Source organism: Chiloscyllium plagiosum, unplaced genomic scaffold (assembly GCF_037043375.1).
Source record: "Chiloscyllium plagiosum isolate Xiang-an unplaced genomic scaffold, Cpla_swu_hap1 HiC_scaffold_3, whole genome shotgun sequence".
NCBI classification, from domain to species: domain Eukaryota; kingdom Metazoa; phylum Chordata; class Chondrichthyes; order Orectolobiformes; family Hemiscylliidae; genus Chiloscyllium; species Chiloscyllium plagiosum.
In genome coordinates this window covers 102,057,262-102,067,161 of record NW_028270141.1, presented here as the reverse complement: position 1 = coordinate 102,067,161, position 9,900 = coordinate 102,057,262, and the positions used below count along the sequence as shown (strand labels likewise).

The window sequence follows — 9,900 nt, the reverse complement described above, 5'->3', positions numbered from 1 at the left end:
AGCCTCCACCACTTCCTTTGGCAACTCTGTCAATACATGCACCACCTTCTGTGTGAAAACGTTGCCCCTCAAGTCCCTTTTATATCTTTCCCCTCTCACCTTAACCTATTCCCTCTAATTTTACACACCCTTTGAGGGGCAGCAAGTTCATATTCTATGGAGTCAGTGGCCTGAATTTTTGATTGAGGCGGGTATGCAGACAGATTTCTTGACTTGCAACACATGCCTCAGGAAGAAGTGCACAGAACAGCAGATTCTTCATTGGGAGAATGATGGTGGTGGTGGCAGCGACAGATTTAGGATAGCGGGTGAGTCTAGAAGGGGGTACAAATATACGTTGATCACTAATTTCTTACATAACTGATTTAGGAAGAATTTAAGGTGAAAATGTGAAACTCAATGAGTACATCAATAGGAAAGGTTTGGAGGGATAAGGGCCAAATGCAGGCAAGTGGGATTAATTTGGTTGGGGAACATGATTGGCATAGACTAGTTGGACCGAAGGGTCTGTTTCCAAGCTGTATGACTATAACTCAATTCAATAAAGTGGTTGAAGCTGATAATTATGAATTCAGCAAAATTAGTTTCAATGGAATATGATGTTAAGATGCTGAAAGGTCTCCCATGCCAGGTTCTACTTTCTCATCTAAGAAATGGCCGATGTTCTGGGAGGACAAGGACTTGAAAGCTCTCCTTGAAGTGACAGCATTGGCATTAAAGGCTGAATGGAGATTGCACCTAATAGTCCAAAATTGCACTATGCGCCTCAAACCACATTACATTTTTTGCATCTCAGCATCATAATAGTAAAAATCGACGTTTTGGGCATAAGCCCTTCTTCAGGAATGAGGAAAGTGTGTCCAGCAGGCTAAGATAAAAGGTAGGGAGGAAGGACTTGGGGGAGGGGCGTCAGAAATGCGATAGGTGGAAAGAGGTCAAGGTGAGGGTGATAGGTCAGACTGGGGTGGGGGCGGAGAGGTCAGGAAGAAGATTGCAGGTTAGGAAGGCGGTGCTGAGTGCGATGGATCTAACTGAGACAAGGTGGGGAGAGGAGAAATGAGGAAACTGGTGAAATCTGAGTTCATCCCTTGTGGTTCAGATCCATCGAACTCAGCACCACCTTCCTAACCTGCAATCTTCTTCCTGACCTCTCTGCCCCCACCCCAGTCTGACCTATCACCCTCACCTTGACCTCTTCCCACCTATCGCATTTCCGACACCCCTCCCCCAAGTCCCTCCTCCCTACCTTTTATCTTAGCCTGCTGGACACTTTCCTCATTCCTGAAGAAGGGCTTATGCCCGAAACGTCGATTCTCCTGTTCCCTGGATGCTGCCTGACCTGCTGCGCTTTTCCAGCAACACATTTTCAGCTCTGATCTCCAGCATCTGCAGACCTCACTTTCTCCTCTTAATAGTAAGGCAAAACTGCAGTAGAGGAGGAAATAAAAGATGTAAATCCTGTGTCCCCATGACCCATTCAGCCCCATATTTTCCTAAGATCTATGAATCAAGATTCAGCCTGCTCAGTCACAGTAAGATAGATGTAGCAGAAAGCCACAATACTGCATAGACACCATCCTCAAATGTAAAGACAGCTGACACAGATGCACTCCAATGAGTAAGGGAAACAAAAGAGAGCCATTGTGGCTCAGTGGTAGTGTCCATACCTGAGGACCTGGGTTCAAATCCCAATTGCTCCAGAGGTGTGTAATGATATCGCTGAACTGGTAGATTAGAAAAATATCAAGTGAAACAAAGAGATCCCAGACACAGGAGATAATTTGGTTGGGAGGAAATTTGCATGCAGTATTGTTGTGTGAACATTACTTGAACTAAGTGATATAAATTACATTAATTTCAAGTTAGCATTTTTTTTAAACAAATGCTTAAAATTTTGCGTCCAAAAATGAGATTCGTTAATCCATGCTTCATTTTCTGAAGGCTCACGAGATTTCAAACTTCAATTCTGCTTTTCCTCCATAGATGCTGCCAGATCTGCTACGTTTTTTTCTAGCAATTTCTGATCTTTTTGTTCCTTTTCTAGCGTTTCTCAGCAACACATTTTAAAAAGACGTTAAATAGGTAGATGAAGGAGAGAGGACTAAAAATAATACGACTGACGAAATTGGGTTTTAAAAAAAAGCGGTTGGTGCAGACCTTTACATTACACAATTTTACATCATGGTTTGTTTTTTCCCCCTTCCTTTGTCAGAGCTTTTAAATTTTTACATCTGCTAGTTTGCTGCAGCCCATCCGGACCGTTCTCTTCAGCCGTTGGTATCAAACACGAAACACTCAACCCATCCCGATACAGAACTGTGACTGAGTCTGCGCAAAGCGCGCGCACCCCGTCCTCCTCCACAAGACCCCCCGCATTCAAAATCAACGGATCGCCGGAAATCCTGCCCATCCTTAGCTCTCATTGGCTGTCTGCCAACAGGTGCTGTCCTCCAACTGGCGGGTGCGGCTGTCGGTCAGAAGATGTCCGCACGCTTCCGGGTCTCGGTGCGTGCTCAAACAGCCAGTGTTGGAACGTTCGCTCCTGGACCGTTAAACCGCCTCGTTGCAAGCAACAACAACAACAACAACATCGGAGGAGGAGCCGGAACCGGAGCCAGGCGGTCGAGCTTGGGCTGAGCCGATACGAAGGAGAGAGCGGTGAGGAGCCTTTCCATTACTTTCTTTAGGACTTTGTGAACATGCGCGGCGGAGTTCCGACATCCGGTTTTGTTTGGGGCCTTTGAATTACAAAAAAAACGACAAGGAATCGGCGGCGTTAAGAGCGGGATCGGTGGCGGTGAGGTTGTGCTGAACCTCGGTCCTCCTGTGAGTGTGATCGGGGAAACAGGGAGAGACGGAACATTCAGGAGGTGATGGCCCATCGACTCATTGACGCTGTGTGTCTGTGTCTGGAGGTTGACCTGGCCTCAGGGTTTGTTTGGTCCTCAAAAGTATTCGGTTATTTCAGGTGTAAAAGCGTAACCCCAGAATCTGTTGGCCCCTCGCTGCTGTCCTGCATGTGTCCTTGAATTTATAATATGATATGATTAGTGTAATGTAACGAATGTGAGACAGCGACGAATGTTTCCTCCCACATACAGATATAGAGTTGTCTAGGTTGCTGCAGGGTCCAGCTGGTTCTCAGTGGGCTCAGTTGCCAAGGGAGAGGAATGAGTGAGCTGGGATGGTCAGCCTGACCAGGCAGCAGCTGCTACTGCACAGAACTGGGTCAGCAATATTATCAATAACATAAAACAGATATTGCTGGGAAAACAACTCAACACGCGTGGCAGCATCTTTGGAGAGGAAGCAGAATTAACATTTCTGGTCCAGTGTCCCTTCTTCAGAACCGGATCACTGGTTAATTCTGCTTACCCTCCATGGATGCTACCAGATCTGCTGGACTTTTCCAACAATTTCTGTTTTGGTTTCTGATTTACAGCATCTGCAGTTCTTTGTTTTCTTGTTCAGGATTGTTATGTTATTTTCATCAACCTCCTCAGTTACTCTATTAAAGCAAAAAAATCAGAATGGTATGTTGCTTCCTTATTGCAAAGATCAAGGATGTCTCGGAGAGGGTGCAGAATGATCTCTAGGGGGAGAGGGGCCAGCAGGAGGTCATTGTACAAATTGGAACCAACTACATAGCAAGGTTGAGATTCTGAATGGAGATTACAGAGAGTTAGGCAGGAATTTAAAAAGGAGGTCCTCAACAGTAGTAATATCTGGATTACTCCTGGTGCTACGAGCTAGTGAGGGCAGGAACAGGAGGATAGACCAGATGAAAGCATCGCTGAGGAGCGATTGTACGGGAGAAGGATTCATATTTTTGGAACATTGGAAGCTATTTTGGGGTAGAAGTGGCCTGTACCAGAAGGACGGATTGCATTTAAATTGGAAGGGGTCTAATACACCGGCAGGGAGATTTGCTAGAACTGCTCGGGAGTATTTAAACTAATAAGGTGGAGGGGTGCGACCCAGGAGATTAATGAGGAAAAATTTCAATCTGATACTGGTACAGTTGAGAACAAAGGTGAGTCAAACATTCAGGGCAGGCAGGTACAAGGCAGAAAACAAGGTAGGACTGATAAATTAAACTGCATTTATTTCAATGCAAGATGCCTAACAGGGAAGGCAGATGAACTCAGGGCATGGTTAGGAACATGGGATTGGGATATCATAGCAATTGCAGAAACGTGGCTCAGGGATGGACAGGACTAGCAGCTTAATGTTCCAGGATACAATTGCTACAGGAAGGACAGAAAAGGAGGCAAAAGAGGAGGGGGAGTGGTGTTTTTGGTATCCGATACCATTACAGCTGTGCTGAGGGAGGATATTCCTGCAAATATATCCAGAGAAGTTATTTGGGTGGAACTGAGAAATGAGAAAGGGATGATCACCTTATTGGGATTGTATTATAGATCTCCTAATGGTCAGAGGGAAGTTGAGAAACAAACTTGTAAGGAGATCTCAGCTATCTGTAAGGATAATAGGGTGGTTATGGTAGGGGATTTTAACTTTCCAAATACAAATTGGGACTGCCATAGTGTTAAGGATTCTGGATTAGTGGTGCTGGAAAAGCACAGCAGTTCAGGCAGGATCCAAGGAGCAGTAAAATCGACATCTCAGGCAAAAGCCCTTCATCAGGAATACAGGCAGAGTGCCTGAAGGGTGGAGAGATAAATGAGAGGAGGGTGGGGGTGGGGAGAAAGTAGCGTAGAGTACAATGGGTGAATGGGGATGGGATGAACGTGATAGGTCAGAGAGGAGGGTGGAGTGGATAGGTGGAAAAGAAGATAGGCAGGTAGGACAAGTCATGGGGACAGTGCTGAGCTGGAAGTTTGGAACTGGGGTGAGGTGGGGGAAATGAGGAATCTGTTGAAGTCCACATTGATGCCCTGGGGTTGAAGTGTTCTGAGACGGCACGGTGGCATAGTGGTTAGCACTGCTGCCTCATAGCGCCAGAGACCAGGGTTCAATTCCCGCCTCAGGTGACTGACTTTGTGGAGTTTGCACATTCTCCCGGTGTCTGCGTGGGTTTCCTCCAGGTGCTCCGGTTTCCTCCCACAGTCCAAAGATGTGCAGGTCAGGTGAATTGGCCATGCTAAATTGCCCGTAGTGTTAGGTAAGGGTTTAAATGTAGGGGTATGGGTGGGTTACGCTTCGGCGGGTTGGTGTGGACTTGTTGGGCCGAAGGGCCTGTTTCCACACTGTAATGTAATGAGAGATGAGGCGTTCTTCCTTCAGGCGTCGAGTGGTGAGGGAGCAGTGGTGAAGGAGGCCCAGGACCTCCGTGTCCTCGGCAGAGTGGGAGGGGGGAGTTGAAATGTTGGGCCACAGGGTGGTGTGGTTGATTGGTGCAGGTGTCGCAGAGATGTTCCCTAAAGCGCTCTGCTAGGAGGCGTCCAGTCTCCCCAATGTAGAGGAGACCGCATCGGGAGCAACGGATACAATAAATGATATTGATGGACATGCAGGTAAAACTTTGATGGATGTGGAAGGCTCCTTTAGGGCTTTGGATGTAGGTGAGGGAGGAGTTGTGGGCGCAGGTTTTGCAATTCCTGTGGTGGCAGGGGAAAGTGCCAGGACGGGAGGGTGGGTTGTAGGGGGGGTGGACCTGACCAGGTAGTCACGGAGGGAACTGTTTGCGGAAGGCTTAAAGGGGTGGGGAGGGAAATATATCCCTGGTGGTGGGATCCGTTTGGAGGTGGCGGAAATGTCAGCGGATGATTTGGTTTTTGCGAAGGTTGGTAGGGTGGAATGTGAGCACCGGGGCTTCTGTCCTTGTTACAGTTGGAGGGAGCGGTGGTGGGCGGAGGGCGGAGGCATGGGATGTGGACGAGATGCGTTGGAGGACATCTTTAACCACATTGGAAGGGAAATTGCGGTCTCTAAAGAAGGAGGCCATCTGGTGTGTTTTTTGTGGTGGAACTGGTCCTCCTGGGAGCAGATCCGGCGGAGGCGGAGGAATTGGGAATACGGGATGGCATTTTTGCAGGAGGTAGGGTGGGAAGAGGTGTAATCCAGGTAGCTGTGGGAGTCAGTGGGTTTGTTTAAAAAAAAAAGTCGGTGTCAAGTCTGTCATCATTAATGGAGATGGGGAGGAAAGTGTCAGAGATGGTCCAGGTAAATTGAAGGTCGGGGTGGAATGTGTTGGTGAAGTTAATGAATTGCTCAACCTCCTCGCGGGAGCACGAGCTGGCGCCAATGCAGTCATCAATGTAGTGGAGGAAGAGGTGGGGAGTGGTGCCGGTGTAATTACGGAAGATTGACTGTTCTACATAGCCAGCAAAGAGACAGGCATAGCTCGGGCCCATATGGGCGCCCATGGCTACCCCTTTAGTCTGGAGGAAGTGGGAGAATTCGAAGGAGAAATTATTAAGGGTGAGGACCAGTTCGGCCAAACAAATGAGTGTGTCGGTGGAAGGGTAATGTTGGGGACGTCGGGAGAGGAAGAAATGGAGGGCTTGGAGTCCCTGGTCATGGCGGATGGAGGTGTAGAGGGACTGGATATCCATGGGAGGATGAGGCGTTTGGGGCCAGGGAAACGGAAGTCTTGGAGGAGGGCATCTCCATCAATGGCGACCGACTTGACACTGACATGTTTTACAAACCCACCAACTCCCACAGCTACCTGGATTACACCTCTTTCCACCCTACCTCCTGCAAAAATGCCACCCCGTATTCCCAATTCCTCCACCGTATCTGCTCCCAGGAGGACCAGTTCCACCACAGAACGCTCCAGATGGCCTCCTTCTTTAGAGACCGCAATTTCCCTTCCCACGTGGTTAAAGATGCCCTCCAACGCATCTCGTCCACATTCCGTACCTCTGCCCTCAGACCACACCCCTCCAACCGTAACAAGGACAGAAGCCCCCTGGTGCTCATCTTCCACCCTACCAACCTTCGCATAATCCAAATCCTGCACCGACATTTCCGCCACCTCCAAACGGACCCCACCACCAGGGATATATTTCCCTCCCCACCCCTTTCCGCCTTCCGCAAATACCGTTCCCTCCGTGACTACCTGGTCAGGTCCACACCCCCCTACAACCCACCCTTCCGTCCTGGCACCTTCCCCTACCACTGCAGGAATTGCAAAACCTGTGCCCACACCTCCTCCCTCCCCTCCATTCAAAGCCCTAAAGGAGCCTTCCACATCCATCAAAGTTTTACCTGCACATCCACCAATATCATTTATTGTATCCGTTGCTCCCGATGCAGTCTCCTCTACATTGGGGAGACTAGACGCCTCCTAGCAGAGCGCTTTAGGGAACATCTCTGCGACACCCGCACCAATCAACCGCACCGCCCTGTTGGAGGCCCAACATTTCAACTCCCCCCTCCCACTCTGCCTTGGACGTGGAGGTCCTGGGCCTCCTTTACCACCCCTCCCTCACCACTCGACGCTTGGAGGAAGAACGCCTCATCTTCCGCCTCAGAACACTTCAACCCCAGGGCATCAATGTGAACTTCAACAGTTTCCTCATTTCCCCTTCCCCCACCTCACCCCAGATCCAAACTTCCAGCTCAGCACTGTACCGATGACTTGTCCTACCTGCCTATCTTCTTTTCCACCTATCCACTCCACCCTCCTCTCTGACCTATCACCTTCATCCCATTCCCACCCACCCATTGTGCTCTTTGCTACCTTGCCCCACCCTCCTCCCTTACCTATCACCTTCATCCCCATCCCCACTCACCTATCATACTCTATGCTACTTTCTCCCCACCCTCACCCTCCTCTCATTTATCTCTCCACCCTTCAGGCACTCTGCCTGTATTCCTGATGTGAAGGTCTTTTGCCCGAAACATTAATTTTACTGCTCCTTGGATGCTGCCTGAACTGCTGTGCTTTTCCAGCACCACTAATCCAGAATCTGGTTTCCAGCATCTGCAGTTATTGTTTTTACCTTAAGGGTTTAGATGGAGAGGAATTTAAGTGTGTACGAGAAAACCTTCTGATTCTGTATGTGGGTGTGCCTACTAGAGAAGGTGCAAAACTTAACCTACTCTTGGGAAATAAGGCAGGGCAGATGACTGAGGTGTCACTTTGGGACCAGCGACCGTAATTCTATTAGTTTTAAAATAATGATGGAAAAGGATAGACCAGATCTAAAAGCTGAAGTTCTAAATTGGAGAAAGGCCAATTTTGACGGTATTAGACAAGAACTTTCAAAAGCTGATTGGGTGCAGATGTTCACAGATAAAGGGACAGCTGGAAAATGGGAAGCCTTTAGAAATGAGATAACTAGAATCCAGAGAAAGTATATTCCTGTTAGGGTGAAAGAAAAGGCTGGTAGGTATAGGGAATGCTGGAGACTAAAGAAATTGAGGGCTTTAAGAAAAAGAAGGAAACATATGTCAGGTATAGACAGGATAGATCGAGTGAATCCTTAGAAAGTATAAACGAAGTAGTAGGAAGGCTTCGCAGGAGGCTCCCAAGCACTGATGATGTCGCCTAGCCAGGGGACGAAACGTTTCAGTTCGGCGAACAGAACCACAACAACGAACACCCGAGCTACAAATCTTCGCACAAACGTTGAGTAGGAGTACACTTAAGAGGGAAATCAGGAGGGCAAAAAGGGGACAGGAGACAGCTTTGGCAAATAGAGTTAAGGAGCATCCAAAGGGTTTTTACAAATACATTAAGGACAAAAGGGTAACTAAGGAGAGAATCAGGCCCCTCAAAGATCAGCATAAAAGTGGAAAAATCCCCTGGGCCTGATCAGGTGTACCCTAGAAGTCTGTGGGAAGCTAGAGAAGTGATTGCTGGGTCTCTTACTGAGATATTTGTATCATCGATAGTCACAGGTGAGGTGCCAGAAGACTGGAGGTTGGCTAAAGTGGTGCCACTGTTTAAGAAATGTGGTGAGGACAAGCCAAGGGAGTATAGACCAGTGAGCCTGACATCGATGGTGGGCAAGTTGTTGGAGGTGATCCTGAGGAACAGGATATACATGTATTTGGAAAGGCAAGGAGTGATTAGGGATAGCCAACATGGCTTTATGCGTGGGAAATCATGTCTCACAAACTTGGTTGAGTTTTTTGAAGAAGTGGGTCTGTTTCCATGCTGTACGTCTCTATGACTCTAAGTAACAATGAGGATTGATGAGGGCAGAGCGATCGATGTGATCTACATCGACTTCAGTAAGGCATGTGACAAGGTTCCCCTCATGGAATACAGGGAGAACTAGCCATTTGGATACAGAACTGGCTGAAAGGTAGAATACAGTGTGGTGGTGGAGGGTAGTTTTTCAGACTGGAGGCCTGTGACCAGTGGAGTGCCACAAGGATCAGTGCTGGGTCCACTACTTTTCATCATTTATATAAATTATTTGGATGTGAGCTTAATAGGTACAGTTAGTAAGTTTGCTGATGACACCAAAATTGGAGGTGTAGTGGACAGCGAAGAAGGTTACCTCAGATTGCAACAGGATCTTGATCAGATGGGCCAATGGGCTGAGAAGTGGCAGGTGTAGTTTGATTTAGATAAATGTGAGGTGCTGCATTTTGGGAAAGCAAATCTTAGCAGGACTTATACACTTCATGGTAAGGTCCTAGGGAGTGTTGCTGAACAAAGAGACCTTGGAGTGCAGGTTGATAGCTCCTTGAAAGTGGAGTCACAGGTAGATAGGATAGTAAAGAAGGCGTTTGGTGTGCTTTCCTTTATTGGTCAGAGTATTGAGTACAGGAGTTAGGTGGTCATGTTGCGGCTGTACAGGGCATTGGTTAGGCCACTGTTGGAATATTGCGTGCAGTTCTGGTCTCCTTCCTATCAGAAAGATGTTGTGAAATTTGAAACGGTTCAGAAAAGATTTACAAGGATATTGCCAGGGTTGGAGGATTTGAGCTATAGGGAGAGGTTGAGTAGGCTAGGGTTGTTTTCCCTGGAGCATT

At 47.9% G+C, this 9,900-nt stretch overlaps 1 protein-coding gene across 8 annotated transcripts in view; it reads left to right on the top strand.

Moving 5' to 3' along the window:
• The first annotated feature begins 2,495 nt into the window (after positions 1 to 2,495).
• tbpl1 (TBP-like 1) overlaps positions 2,496 to 9,900 on the top strand; it is a 50,023-nt gene continuing 42,618 nt past the window's right edge. For 7 of the 8 annotated variants that reach the window (XM_043686394.2, XM_087982111.1, XM_043686383.2 and 4 more), the window contains exon 1: positions 2,496 to 2,658. The gene's annotated coding sequence lies outside the window, so the exon portion shown is untranslated. Of the gene's footprint in view, positions 2,659 to 2,728; positions 2,871 to 9,900 lie in introns of those variants that run through there. The other variant, XM_043686389.2, reaches the window with a different exon arrangement.